We start from the raw sequence: 16,651 nt of genomic DNA on the forward strand, positions 1-16,651 counted from the left end.
TATACACACACACACACACACACACACACACACACACACACACACTAGTTACAACCTGTACTACAATCTATATGGCAATGTGTTGATGCCAAGGAGTACCTCCTCTCCTAACTTTAATAACCTATGATCTTACATAAGGGGGATTTTAGCCTGTGGAGATAAATACCCTGGTGTGGGGCTACATTACTCATTGACCTGGGTTTGGTTGAAGGGACCTATGTACATTTTGAGTAGCATCTCATATTTGAGAGGATGTGACTACTTATTGATTGGGTGACTAATAATAGCCATGGTGTTCAACGTGCAACATATATTGTCCAAAAGGGAAGGTTAGTGCGTCATTACTAATAGCCAAATTCCTTTGAGACCTCTCATATGTGAAACCTTTCCAGTAAGGTGCTAGGAACGATTGGGTGTTCCTTGGCGTGTGGTAGGAGAGGTGAAGTCCCTTCAGGAGTTTACTAAAATTATTTAGCAGAGGGCGTCCGAAATATCACCAACGTTGACATGCTTGGTATTCCCCATCCCAAAAAGGGGAATCCTTTAATTTCTATCTTAAGCTTAAGAGGGGTGGCACCTATAAGGGCATAGTAAGACATGGAGGCCATGATGAAGCACTTATGTAGCTTTGGTTAGTTTCAAAAGCTCTATAGAAAAACCGTAAATGAATCCACGCTCGAATGGTAAAGTTGCATAGAGCAGCGTTGCGACGAAGCTAGGCGGGATTCAACCTTATAGCCTTAGCATGACAATCCTATTTCACGAGGCCCGTCGAAACCCTCATCGTGGAAGCTCCGTATTGGATGCCCTAATTATGCCTTATCGCTATTGAGTGAAGAAGAAGTGGCATGGCCTAGGGTCATATACCGAGAGTTCTTATTTTGCAATGCTAAGGGTAGGTGGGGTGACATAAGCCAAGATGCATTGGCAAACACTTAGGCCTGACAGTTCCACCATTGGCTGGAAAAGGTGCCCATATGACAACTCATGCATGTGGTCACACCTTGGGAATTGTTTTTGGCATCAAAAAATACTGGCAAGGATGATTGAGCATTATGCCAGTTGTGTTCATAGCTTGGAGGCAGAGAGCCTTCCTATTGGCTAGAGTGGAGCCCATATGATAGTGAAACCCTGAGGTTAAAAGCCCGTAAATTCAAAAAGGGGAAATTGCAGCGGAGCACATGATGACGTTGGGTGGGACATGGTCGCCTTTAGATAATCTAGGATGCATGGAATTGGTGTTGGGTGGGCCATGGGATAGCTTAGTTCGTATATCTCTCCTTGGAGGTTGAATGCGAAGCACAATAAGGAAGATTCAGGATGACTTGATATGGGATGTTGTGGAACTGTTACAACGTGGTCTAGTTGGAAGCAGGGGTCATGCCGAGGTGAGACCCACCGTTCCACGTATACCTAGGGTTCTTTCCTGAAAGCCCAAAAGTGCACATTAGGGGAGAACTGGGGTGTTGGGATTAGGATAACATGTCCCTGTGGTTCCCACCCAGATGTGCACGAGGATTGCCCAGGGAGAGTGCGAGGGTGTTGGGATTGAGATGATGTGTCCCAGAGGGTCCCACCATGGATGGCTAAAAAGGGAAGTCGATAGGAGGTGTAGGGATGAAGGCATCAAGATGACGCATCTCAGAGGTATAAGGGATAGAAACATATGAGAGTGCTGGGATGTAAGCGTTAGGATGACGTGGTGGACCAACACTGTGGGAGGGGCCTGAAAGGTGGGGCTTCAACCTAACGTTGCGCACGCGTAAAGAAACCCTCGTGGTTTTGTTGTAAACATGAACCTACTTCCTGAGGGTGCCCAGGGCGAGTTTGGGAAATGGGCTTGACCCATCAGAATGATGGTGAGCCGTTGATCTAGCGATTGGATATTTCCTCTTACTGTCCATTTCGAGGGGTGACACTCCTCGTAAAACTCATGCACATTAACTTGTCGTAATGAGCATGAAATGACTCCACTGTTTGAACATGCGATGATCCACCTAGAACCTGCACATCCTTTATGTGATGTTGCAGCTTATTAAAGGTGCATGAAAATTAACTATGGTAGAGCCCATCGTATATGGGAAACTTAGCATTCTACACACACACACACACACACACGCACACACACACGCACACACACACACACACACACACGCACACACACACACACACACACACACACACACACATATATTTATACATATATATACATATATACATATACATATAAGGGTAGAAAAATCGTGCATAAATAAATAAGATGAAGTGATTGAGGGTCTGAGTTGTGTGCTTAGGTAGAAGAAAGGTGGGTGGAGCCATAGCCCCCAGATAATGAATTTAAAGTCCATAATAGAAGAAATTGATAATGAGGAATACATAAATAAATAAATAAATAAATATTTATCACATTCTTCTGATAAATGATAAGAAGAATTTGATTATCAATGACAACCCATTACACTGGGGTAGGTGGGGTGGGTTTGTTATAGTTATAGATGGAGCCATGGGAATCCAATTCCTACCTCCAGCACCTTCTAACACTTTAGACAATTCTGCTTCTCAGAGTCTGCCATACTTAGTCTAGCAAGGGGATAAACCCCCCAGTTCCATGAAGTCGAAACCAAGGAGCAAGGGGGAACAATCTTATGGAAATCCTCAACCTCTAAGCAACATTATGGAGAAAAACCCTGGGGAGCCAAGATCTTTGGGCAGTAGATTGGTGAAACCAATTACTGGTTGCTGGGCAACAACAATCGATCAACAACCAAAGTTGAACCCGCAACTGGCCAAAGACACAAGCTATGACTGGACTCTAGTGGAATGGGAGTGACCACCTTGGCTGAAGGACGAACAAGCCTTCAAGTAGCTCTAGGCATTGCATTTATCACAAACTAGAACTAGGAAAATATTTGTCCACTTCTGTTATTCATTCACATATCAAATTGGTTTTTGGTATGATACAAATTGTTCTTAGAACATCCAGGGAGGCCATCTGGTTTCCCATATATGGGCAGACACTCCTCCCCATAATAGTTCCAGGCTAGTTAGTTAGTTTTTATTTTTGTTCAAACCAGACATTATCCGTTAAATACTTTCTATGACTGTATATTATGTAAAATTTCTGTAATCCAATCAATATATATATATATATATATATTTGAATATTTCTCTAGATATACATTTGAATATATATTTTTATCTGTGTATATTATTTTATTTTTCTATGTGATGAATCTTTTTTTGCAGTGAAAATTTTCTTGGGTCTCTCTCTCTCTCTCTCTCTCTCGCTATATATATATATATATATATATATATATATATATATATATATATATATATATATATATATATATATAGATATATCACCTTATTTTTCTTTGCGACAAATGTTTTGCGGGGTATACATCTATGTGGTGAATGTATATCTTGGCATCCCTCTCTTTACAATGAACATATATTTTTGGACATACAATTTTTATGGTGAAAATATATTTGAGCATACTTCTTTGTTTTTCTACTTCCAATTACTTTATATTTATGGGCACATGATCTTTAATAATGAATATTTAGAACTCTGTGGGGTGGGAAATCTCTAAGCAGTGAGAACTTTGCTAAAAGGATCTCAACAACTTAAGGCCAAACCTTATGATTAATTAGGTGCAAAGATCTTTTGCTTTTTATTTGTCTATTGCTCTACAACACGAGCTCTAATCCTAGTAAATCACCACAAATATCAAAATATTCTACGAGGATACATAGAAAAATAATCCTAGATAATATATATGAATGTATAAATTATTCACAAAAATGTAGAGATGAGAGAGAAGCCAAACTTCAATCAGAGTTAAAAGCAATTCCTTACAAGCCAAGATTCAAACTCAAATAAACAATAAACAATAAAATATTAGGAGTGGAGATCCAACTACAAAAAATAGATGCCAGATTACAAGAATTGGGAAAACAAAGTCAAGAAAACAAACAATTAACCCAAGGAGAAGAGTTTGTAGAAAATCTTAATCTTAGGGACAAGATTAAATAACTAGAAGAAAACCTATGGAATAATTTGGCCCTAAATAGTTTGGAATGTAGATTGAATATCAAATCCATCAAAAAGAAAATGAGTAGCCTCCTAGCATTAGAGCATGAATGTAACAAAAGAACCTTGAAACTCATAATTTGTGTCTTAAAGAGTAGAAAGATGAAGACACACCAACAATACCGCAAGAAGAGCTAAATAACAAATCACAAATTGAAACAACTTACTTCACATAAGTAAAGAGGTTGGGCAAAATTATTTAACATAAGAATAGGTTGATTTATGCTAAGGTAAGCTCTGATAACCATAAATTTAGTGTAATTAAACTCCTAAAAGGGTCAGGAATATTTATAAATGAAAATCTCATTCCAGAAGACCAAGTAGAGTTAAGGAAATTCAAAAGGTAAAAGAAGCTATAAAGGAAGGAAGATGGGTAATAATTAGGAATAAAAATGCTATTATTAGGGATAGAGACCAAAACGATAATAACAAATAGGAACTAGATACGCTTTGAATCTTTACATGGAATTGTCGTGATTTTCTGTGGAGTAAAAGACCTATATTAAATTAGATCTCAAGTAAAATTGGTATTTTATTTCAAATTGAAACTCGGGAGCAGCAAGAATCTAAATTCTCTCACATTGATAAATTTGTATTATGGTTATCATAAAACAATAAATACTTTCTACAACACTTCAAACCTTACTTCATGACACTAAACTCCTATAACACACAACAACCACTCTTATAATGATAATGTGCCATTATAATCACCTTATTTATCATTTAAATATATAATTTTTTATTAACTTTTATTAATACTTATAACATCACATTAACACACTAACTATTATATTAAAAACTATATATAATTTATTTATAATAAATACTAAATAAAATTTTAATTAAAATTATACACCATTATCCATACTTTTATATATATATATATATATATAAAAGTAACCAAAACAATAACATTATAGAAATAGTATATACCATCCCATAGATATCAAGTAAAAGACAAACCACAAACCCTAAAGATACCACCATTACTTGGTATCTAATCCAATATATTTATATATATAAATAATTGGGAAAAAATATAAAATTATTATATTTATTTACGGATAAAGAGTTCTAAAAGGGTTTTACCATGAAATCAAAGTTGGCCGCTAAATAAATTTTTATTTTATAGCATGTGCGTGTTAAAAGAAATCTCCATTCTGGGATATCTGGGTATTGGGCTCCCCACTTGTGGTTGTTTTTATTTCCTACTTGTATGGACCTACCTTGTAGGGCCCACAACATGTGTAGCTCCCAAGGCCCACAAAGATGTAACTAGGGATATAAAGAGTAGAGACACACTATTGGCATTAAAATTGGATATTTTTTTACATGTGTGGCTAAAATTACGATATACGTACAAACCATCTCCATCATTCTATATTCTAGAGAGGGCTCACATTTCTTTTAGGAATGTCGGTGCATAAGTTTCAATGCATCCGGATATATTAATCCATTCTAAATTAATAAACTCTAAATTGTTTTTTTTTAACAAAGTCGTTTACTCGTATATTATAAAACCAACAATCCAGTATTCTAGTACAAAAGGGGAAAGCTCTGAGAGCTGAGGTTCAAAAGTGGGTGCGCAGACCCATAATCCTCAAAGCTTCTCTTGATTAAACACAAAACTAAAAGCCAACGGCTATATTGCCTGACGAACGAGCCTCCTAGCCAACTAAATTTACAGTGCATAAGTATTAAGGAGAGTGCTGGGTGACAGAGTCATCCGGGAGGTGTTCCCTCCTGCTTACTCTAGTTGAGGCTTCAGCCTGCTGGCTTTCGGTGAGGGAGCGAAGGTGGTCTATGGCAGCTTCCATATGTATGCAACGATCCTTTAAATCTTCGATCTCTTTCTTCCTTTTCTCCAGTTTTTTGCGTTTGGAATTTCTATCAGCGTGGTAATCCTCTGTCAGCTCCTTCACCTGCTTGTTCAGGGCATTGATCATGACTACATGGGCTTTACACATGTTACACTCCTTGTTGTTGAAAATATTGCCCATAGAGTTTCTAGGTTGAGCCTGATTGGCAGGCTGATTGTGCTGCTCCGCCATCCTGTAAGTATCAGGTTCAGCAGTGCCCCGAGGAGTGTCTGGAGTGGTGGAGGGCGTGAGGGTGATGCTACAGGGCTGCTTGTTCGGAGGAATATGTGACGAGAGGCTCAGATGCTGTGTGAGGGCGCAGCTGAGGACATAAACAAAACTATTAGCACTAATAAATGCACAGAAATGAAGAGAGTTGATTACCCTGGGCAGTGGAGTGTCGACTGTATCCCGGGACGGGCAGGGCGCCTTCGAACGTTGCTTGAGATTAGGGAGGGCAATGTAAGCAGAGGGAGTCTGATATTTGCTGCCAACCGAGAGGAGCTCGGTGTTTCCTTTAACCCAGATACTGATCTTGCGGTCCTGAGAGAAGCCTTCTGACTGTTGTCCCCGCCTCCAAAGAGCCCTTCGCCTCTGTCTCAGATTGCAATGAGTTGTGGTAGCGCTGAGAGACTCGCTGTGATTTATAAGAGCGAAGCGGGCTTGCTCACGTTTGTTTCGGGGAGTGGTGAATCTGATCTTGGCTGTCGTGAGATCTTTTGAGTTGATCTTTGCCGGTCCTTGGAGCCTGTAGCCAGCATGGGCGTGATCACGCCCTCTGTTTTTGTCTGTGATGTACAATGAGAAGTTCCTACCCTTGCCTGCATTCCTCGATTCCGGAGGGCGATACGCTGTCCTATATCCCCAGCTTCGACAGTCGAGAAGGATATGGTTTGAAGAGGATCGGGTGTGCGCAGGCCAGCAGTATTGAAACGGATGCCTGAGGTGACCGATTATCTGGTGCAAGGGGATAGCGTGCTGACTATGGAATATCTTTGTCATAGAACTCGTTGTTTTCCTTTACCTTACCCGTGAGTCTTCCCGTGGCCTTGTTGGCCAGCTCGTCCGCTTCCGTATTGTTGCTTCTTAGGACGTGCTTAAAGGTCACTTTGTTGATGCCCCTGATCTGGTCCGCTATTCTTCCTTTGATTCTGTTTAAAGCAATTTGGTTGAAGTCTTTCCCAGTATTCATGGCTGCTATAAGAATTGCAGAGTCCCCTAACACTAAGAGATCTTGAATGCCCAGCTTCAGGGCAATGGAGGTCCCCAATAGAAGGCTGTATGCTTCAGCCTTATTGTTCGACATGGTACCCAAACTCCACTCATAAGTGACAATTGTTTTCCCTTGAGGATCTCTAATTATTCCCCCTGCTCCAGCTCTGCCTGGGTTGTTTTTTGAAGCCCCGTCGAAGTGGAGCGTGAACCGCTTTTGATTTTGGATCCAACTATTGATTTCCTCCTTTGTCCCTCTGAGTTTCCATTCATTCTGCCCTGTTCCTTTTATTGATTTGCTTTTTGTTCTTGGCTTATAGTTGAATCTTCGGACCCATTCCTTCGCCCTATCATCTGTGTAAACCGGGTCAGCATGAGAGATCCCATTAGCTTCAATTGTCTCTGTTATGAGCGCAGTTGTTTTAGCCAGAATACTGGTTATACTAGGTTTTTTGTTTTTGAATATACTTTCGTTCCTGGCTAACCATAATTGCCAGCAGAGGTTTGAAGGGATGCTGGTCCATAATCTCTTGGCGAGGATCATGTTCTTGCTGGCATAAGGGAAGAGTTTCCCCCAACCTTTCTGAAGGAGAGAAGTCTGATTGGGTAGATCTCCTATATCTAGAGGGCTAGTTATGAGTTTCCAGCAGGACCTTGCTACTGGACACTCAATGAAGAGATGGTTGATGTTTTCCTCCGCCTCCCTGCACATAAAACAAATTGAAGGACCCTGAATTCCCTTTCTCCTTAGGTTTTCTGCTGTTAGGATTTTGCCATGAAGCAAGGTCCAATTAAAAAGTTTGATCTTCGGAAGACTTTCAATTCTCCATGCTGCTTTGTAGAATTGCCAATTGTTGGGTGCTGCTAGATTTTGGAGCGCCTTGTAACCTCCCTTGACTGTGTAATTACCTCCGGTTGGATCCCAAGCGTAACTATCATCTCTCATTCTGCTTGTAGGGGCTGCCCCTGTAAGAGAGAGCTTAAGTTCGTTCCATAGGTCTTCTAAATCTTTAGGTAGGTGCATAGTTTTCCATCCTTTCCAGCTGTTTTGATCCCAAAGTGAGATGTCGAAAAGGGTTTTAAGATTAGCTTCTGACATCCACAGCTGCAGTGGCCTCAAATTGATGGACTTTTCCTTGGCTTCCGAACCCATAATTCTATCCCTCCATATGCTGATATGTTTCCCATTACCTGGGACTTTAGAGATGTGAGACTTGAGGAGGGGTAAGGTTTTTTTGATCAATTTCCAAACAGGGGTACATTGCCTGTCAGTGATTACATCAGAGAGGATGTTGCTATTGCTCCCACTCAGATATTTCCTTTTGAGTACCTCTGCCCACCAGGATCCCTTCTCTTTTAAGATTCTCCAGGTTAGTTTGAAGCCCATTGCCATATTTGCCAGCCTGGGAATTCTAATTCCTAGTCCACCATTTTCTATAGGGAGGATGACCTTTTCCCATTTCACCAAACTGAATTTTTTTGTGTCTTGCTTTCCTCCCTTCCAGAGGAAGCTTCTTAAGATCAGCTCCATATGCTTGTGAATGCTTGATGGTGCGAGGGTAATGGCAAATTGGTAGATAGGGAGGGCTGAAAGGATTGCTTTGATGAGGATTGTTCTGCCCGCCAGGTTAAGCCAATACATCCCCCAGCTCTGTAGTTTCCCTCTCAGCTTCTCAATTAGCTTGACCCAAACTTCGTTTTTGATTGTCTCTTTGGCCAGAGGCAGTCCTAAATACATAAAGTGAGACCAGTTTGATTGAGCTGGGATTTCCATGATTATAGAGATCCTTTGGGTTATGTATCTTGGAACATTCCAGGTGTAAATCATGCATTTGTTGTTGTTTAATTTGCCCCCCGAGGCTTGAAGGAAGAGGTCCAGGATGGCCTTGAATCTCCTGGCCATGAGGCTTGAGGCACCACCGATTAAAAGGGTGTCATCTGCAAATAAGGAGTGATTGATCCCCTTGGCTCCTCGGATGATGTCCACTCCTGTTATTTCCTTTAACTTTCGCTTGTTTTCCAAGTGCAAACTTAATGTCTCTGCCATGATGATATAGAGGAAGGGGGAAAGAGGGCAGCCTTGCCTCAAGCCTCTTGTGCTCTTGAAGGCGCTGCATGGCCTACCGTTGATTAAAGGAGCTGTCCAGTTGTGGGAAACACATTCCATAATCCTGCTGATGAAATGCTCTGAAACACCGAAGTTTGCAAGCACAGTCCTCAGAAATGTGTGGTTTACCCTGTCAAAGGCGTTCGCCATATCCAGCTTGATTATCATACCCTTCTCATTTCTAGCAACGCTGCTGTGTATCGCCTCCTGAACCAGAATTACATTATCTGTTATGTGTCTCTTGGGGAGAAATCCTCCTTGGTTATCCGAGATGAGTGAGGGAAGGATTTTTTTCAGCCTATTTGCCAGAATCTTTGTGATAATTTTGTATGAGACATTGCATAATGAAATAGGTCTGAACCTGTCAAAGGATTGAGGGTTGGGCTCTTTTGGGATTAGCGCTAGATGCGAAGATTTGATACTGCTGCCCATTTTACTTTTTGAGTGGAAATTTCTCACCATTCTTATGTAGTCTTTCTTGATGATGTCCCAGTGGGTTTTGTAGAAGCTCACCGTGAAGCCATCCGGCCCGGGTGCTTTGTCAAGAGGCATACTATTGATTGACCACTCAACCTCCTCTATTGAGATTTCTTTGTCCAGTTCACAGTTTTGGGCTTCTGAGACCTTTCTCTCAATGATGTTGGCGAAATCTGGATTTTCTTGATAGTGAGGATCAGCTGTGAGTAGAGATTGAAAGTGTTTTGAGGCAGCCTCCTTGATTTCCCCTTTGTCCGTTAGCTCTTTGCCTTCAAACGTTATCCTTTCAATGTTATTTCCAGCTCTCCTTACTTTAAGACAGTTATGGAAGAACGAGGTGTTTTTATCCCCAGAATTGAGCCAGAGACATCTTGACTTTTGTCTTAGCTCTTCCTCTTCTTTACGGTGCTGATTGTAAAGCGCTTTATACATCTCACCTTCTTTCCTTTGGTCTTCTTCCGTTTCTTGGACTGCCTCTTTTTCCTGATTCCATTGCTCTAGTTTCATTTGCAGATCGTTTTTTGCCTTCCTTTCCTCCTTCACGTGATTCCTCGCCCACTTTTTTATGGCAACCCTCAGCAATTTGATCTTCGTTTCCCAAACGAAGTGCGGGGAGCCTGTTATCTCTGTTCTCCAGATTTCTTTTATCATGGCTTTGAAATCCTCGCTGGAATCCCAGACTTTGTTGTATTTGAATGGCAGCGGACCCAAGTCTTCCTCTTTGTCTAAATACAGCGCCACGGGTTTGTGATCAGAAATGAATCCCTGTATGATTGTGCTGCGAATCCTCGGAAAGTTGGCAACTGTTCTCTCCTGTACTAGGATTCTATCAAGTCTTTCTTTGATATTATTCCTGCCTGTCCTTTTATTTGACCATGTATAACGGCCATTTTGGGGAGGAATGTCTATGAAATTGTGAGTTTGTATGATATCTTCCAGTTTTTCTCTATATGGGTCAATGAAAAACTTCCCTCCTAGCTTCTCCTCTGCATTCCTTATTAAGTTCAGGTCTCCTCCTAGAAAGATATTCCTCCCTTGGGTAGTCTCAATATCTGCAGTCAAAGAATCCCAACAAGAAGCTTTGTCTCTGAAGTGTGGGGGGGCATACACGTTATAGATTGTGTATTCCTCCTTCTTATCTGTGCTTTGCATATCTATTCTGATCCACCATCTGTTTTGCTTGTTATCTATGAGATTCCAGTTACTTTTGTTCCATATTACTCCTATACCTCCTGAGGCTCCTATTGCACTCATGGCTATTCCTTCGTACTTTCTATTTCTTATCAGGCTGTTTTGGAATTCTTGTTCACTGATTTTGGTCTCCTGGAGTAGGAGGAAGTCTGGTTGTTCTGCTTTAATAAGGTCTCGGACTGCATTTGCTTTCAGGGAGGAGCCCATCCCCCTACAGTTCCAAGAGACCAAAATCATCATTTACCTGATTTATTGTGGATCCCACTTTTCTCCTTCATCTTCTCACCACTTCCTTTGTTCCTGTCCAGGTATGTGTCCATTGGTTGCTGGGTCCCTGTAGCCATTTCTTTAGCCGCATTCTCATCTCTTATTTCCTTGTTTGATTTTCTTCCTACTTTTCTTGGTGGATCCGTGGCTGCTATGTTTTCCTTTGTTTTATTTCTCGTTAGGATCCTTTCCACTGTTTGAGGTGGGGAGACCTGGAGGGGAGAAGAGGGGGAGGTTCTGGGGCCCTTGGGAGATGGAGGGGGGGATGAAGGCTCCTCTGAAGCTAGGGATTCAAAGGGATTGGAGGATGTGGGGATGGGAGGGCCCGAGCTTGATGGATGAGTGGAGAGGATTGGGGTTTCAGAGGAGGGCTCTGCTGATTCAGGGGGAGGGTTTGACTTTTTTTTTTTCCTGACTATTTCCCATGCTTCCTCGGGGGTTTCATTATTGCTATTATCTTCTGATCTAGATTTAGTGCACCTATTAGCAAAATGACCGTACTCATGACATACCTTACACTTGAAAGGGAGCTGCTCGTAGTCCACCTGCTGAATGTGCGTCCACTGATCTACTTTGAGTTTGATTGCCTCTGGTAAGCCTTTGCCCAAATCCACTTCTACACAAATCCTTGCGCATGCATGCATATTCTCCTTTGGCTCCGATCTGTCCACGTATTTCCCTACTGCGTTTCCAATGGCCCGTACAGATTCATCACCCCAACAGTGAAGCGGAAGATGCGGGAGGCGTACCCAGACAGGAACTGCATTGGGAACGTCCATTTCTGGGTCAAAGTCAGGGGTCCAGCGGTTGAGATAAAGGCCTCTGGTGTCCATGAAATAGGGTCCGTTTCTGAAGATGAGGTTACGGTCCTCCACTGTTTCAAATAGGAAGGTAAAGAACCCCCTTCCACAAAACCTTATTGCGATTTTTCCCTGGACCATAGCATTCCAGTTTCTTTCTACCCAGCGCTGAACCGTGCGAGGGGAAGGCCATAACCCCGTGAACTGGCCAACCAGGCCGCGTTCAGCCAGGGCCACAGCAGCTCTCCTTGGAAGTGCTGGGGGAAGAGAGACTTCCGGGATTTCATCCAGCTTCTTGACAAACTTTGAGGCTGAAGGCCGAATCCTTTCCGTGATATTCTCTGGGATAAGAGATGCAAAGGCTTTCTCCAGTTCAGCCTGCTCTTGAGAGGGTGGATCCATTGGGCCACGCAGGGGCACTCTAACGACTGGCGAGAAGATCCGGATGAGGAGAGGGCAGGAGGCCCTAAGAAATGGGAAGCAGCGAGAGGCTGCAGACAGCTGCAGAGCTGCCAAACGCGATCTTTATCAGAGATGGTCAGGGCGGGAGGCCCGAAAGAGGGGAGGGCAGGAGGCCTCGGGCGGAGGGGGTCAGCAGCAGGATGCTGCAGCCCAGCAGCAGAGCTGCCAAGCTCGGGCAAGCTCAGAGGAGGTCAGGGCCGCGGCCTGGAGCGGGAGCTCACCATCGCATCGGATGTTCGGGCAAAATTTTCGTCTGGAAAATCAACCTCATGCTGGATGTTATCCTTTAAAGTCTCTATGAATACATCAATCCTAAACTCTAAATTGTTAATATTATTAAAAAAAGTTTATTTATTTGAGATATAACCACATGTATTTTGTAATTTATTTATTTATTATTATTGTTTTTAATATAATATTAAAAAAATAATTTTTATTTAAAAATAATTTTTTAATTTTTATTTTAATATAAAGTGAAAGTTTTTATTTTTGTTATTTTGAGTAGCTGGAAAATGACTAAGTTTTAATATATTGAAGAATTAGTTGGTGGGATTTTATTTTTTTATTTTTGTTATTTTGAGTAGTTGGAAAATGACTATGTTTTAATATATTGAAGAATTAGTTCATGGGTAATATTGACTATTTTTTTGTCCCACTAAATTTTATATTCTTTCTAAGTTTATGTTTTTTTATTGTTTTGTGCATTTGTGTAAGCGAGTTATTTAATGTAGGTGAAGTTAGGCGTCGTAACTTTGGTAGAATAGATAATGTTGTTCATCGTTTCTTAATTGAATGGTGTTTTTTTAGCACATTAGATGTATATTATTCATTGTTAAATATGATGTTGGATAGTCTTACTCTGTTGCATTCACTAAAAGTGTTAATATATGAGCATCAATTTCTATTAAGGCTCGTGGTTTGGAAGATGGATTCACGACAAGGTTGTTAAGTATCTAGTCCTCAAATCTTGATGCTTCTTTCACGATTCTTTGTGGTTTTTGGTGAAATTGCTCTACTTTTGCTCAAATTGTTTTTGAGTAGCTTTAATGATTAACTTTGAGTCTCCTATCACAATAATTTTCTTATATCAACTAGCATTAATTAAACTTAATCACATATATAGTGTTAGAGCCTCAACTTGATTATTAGTTGCACGTTCTAGTCCCTAAAAGAATGTATTTTTTCATTTACTTCAATATCATATATGACCATGTCCTTGCCACCCTTTCAAGTATATCCATTTTAAAAGTAATGGACCGACTTATTAAATCTATTGTGTGCTTATTATTATCTTTCAATACATTCACCATTCCAACAAACGTAAACAAAACAAATTAATATATTAAAAAAAACATACCAAATAATTTATAGAATTATATACTTTATGGTTTATTAGTCCCTTCCCTTAGGGCTCTCAGGTCTATTATTAACTGATTCATGATTTTACATTAGTCCATGCACATAAACCAAGGTGCTTAACTTAATTTTTTGGCTCTCTATTTTATTCTACCTATAGAATATTTAAATGACATTCGTTTAACAAATCATAAACTTTGAGGCCTTATTTGGCCTCATATCGAGGGAAGGGACCATTCATGTAGAATAAACTTATGAAACATATAATGTATTTACACTAGATTAAGCCAAGGTTGATTATTGCTAGACTTGAGATTTAACATTAATCCATAACATTTTATGTTATTTATTTTTTCATAAAGGTAACTTTGGATTTATTTTTCATGGTATAGCTATTATTTGTAGCCCAACTGATGTCTTGTTGTGGTTGTTTGCCACTTGCTATGGTTCTCATCACTACTAGAATAATACTATGTCCCTTGCTCATAGCACACACCTTATTCATTACTTAACTATTCATTGTTTCTCACCATAACTAAAACAACACCATCTCCCTTGATGATAGTTCCTACCCCATTCAATGATTAGTTATTCACTATACAATCTTTCACATTGTATTATCTATTAGATATATTATTCTTCACTTAATCTTGCACTTTCTTCCTTTGGTACAAAAAAGCAAAGCTATGTATGAAAAGGCAAAGGAACTCACTAGAACACCTCTCCTCTAGCATTTGACCCATAATTGCCTCTCCTCAAGAAATTTTCCAATCCTTCTTGAGGCTCCATCACGCCTACATGCTGAGCACTGATGCCAACCTTAAGTGAAAGTAGCGGCCCAAATCTATAAAAAAAAACTCCTATTTTAACTATGAGGATGTTCATAAAGCCATGTTTCCTCCTATTAAATGTGTTTATGGGTGGAGGGAAACATACCCTTAAGATAAAATCATCCAGTTATTTCTCTCCATAGCTATGCCTTACAATCCTATATAATGCCTATGGAACCCTTCTACAACTTCAAATCTCAACATTTAAAATATTGAATTAAAATAGTTAACATAGAAAGTCTACAAGCTTAAACTAAATGCATAAAATATACATGTAAATAATTAAAACACTAAAATTGATATCTAAATAATTAGAACTAAGTTTCTGGTGTTTTCTTTTCAAATTAATTTTCTTTCTATCTAATATTTCCTCTTTTATATGTCTATAATAACATTTGTGCTAAAAGCATATTGTATCCAACAATGTACCATTTAAAGTGCATGACTTTAACACACCCTTCTACTCATATTATGAATATATTCTCAATCCTCAAACAATGCAACCGTTTGTAATTATGTTTACTAAATTTTATTACCAATTACTAAAATGGTACAAATCAATATGTTAAAATAACACTTCATAACAAATTGTCTTTGGAATTACATTTTTACTTATTTTCTATCCACATTTACAAGTTAACATTTTATGTTTTCTTTGATTATTACAACCATCTTAAATTCATCTTAACTACAGATCTACCAAGTGTCGAGAGGGACCAAATCTCTTTTCACTCTAAAAGAGGTTTGCATCTCAAGAGATTTGATCCCTCTTGGTCCTTGGAGATCCAAAGTTAAGATAAATCTAAGCTGGTTTAATTTAATTATAATTATAATTATAATTATTTATTTTATTTTATTTTTATATAATTTGGTCAAAATATTTTATTGATAATTATAATTATAATTACAATAATTATTATTTTTATATAATTTGATCGAGTCAAAATATTATAATGACATTATAACATCTCTACTATACTTAACTAGTGAACATGGCTCCGCATAATGATAAAAGTCAATCTATTAATGCAAAGCTTCACCATTTTCTCAAACTGATGAAAATTTCCTAGAACTCGCCTTATTTTGACATATTTTCAATCATTTACTTCCTCTTTTTTGACTTACATTTTCTGGTTGTGTATTATTTAAAAAACTAAGTTGCCTCATTAATAAGTTTTGAAATTACTTTATATATAAAAAAAATTAAAAATAATAATATTATTTAATTAATTCTTTAGATCTGGTTCCATCAAATGCTTTAGTACTTGAGCTTGCCATGTAGTTGATGGAAGTGGAGAGTTGATGCATGGTCTATTTGATTTGGTTGCGGGTGCCCAAGGTAAGGGTGTACACCTTCATAAATTCAAGTGGGACGGGGAGTGAAGGACCGTGTTGAATGATGAGTATGGAAAACGTTGGTACCCGATGACCAACACCTTTCCACATTGATGAAACTGGCACATGCCGGCTAATAACTATGATTGGTAATGCTTTTTTTTTGCACTGAAGCATTGATGAGAGTGAATAGGGAGTTGGGTTTTATATGGGACTTGTTCAGGCAATTGTAGTTGCAATGCATGTACTCTGGTCCTAGTACCATTATCATTGTTTGTTTGTTGCATTTTTTTTCTTTTTTTGGTTTTTTGAGGCATTTTGGTTCTCTTCGATGTTTGTATGTTAATGGTTAGAATTTATCTCTATTTGATATTGATTAGCATTTGCATGAAACATTTTCTATGGGTCTTTATAGCCTGACTTTTTTTCCTGAGGGGATTTTTATTTGTTGTCTCCATCCCATTGCATTCTTTGTGCTACCATCTTGTGTTCAAGTGGTGATGGGTATTTGGGGGATGATATATGTTTTACATGGGCTTTGATTAGGGAACAATGCTCTCAGATTAGTGCACAAGTAGGTTGACAATGTCTGTTAAATATGAAAATCTAAAATCCAATTGTAGAGGTGTTTCTAAGAGAGGTAAAGGTCATGCTTC

Source organism: Pinus tabuliformis, chromosome Q (assembly GCF_031772625.1).
Source record: "Pinus tabuliformis cultivar Carrire ecotype Pingquan chromosome Q, CPIR1, whole genome shotgun sequence".
Taxonomy (NCBI): Eukaryota; Viridiplantae; Streptophyta; class Pinopsida; order Pinales; family Pinaceae; genus Pinus; species Pinus tabuliformis.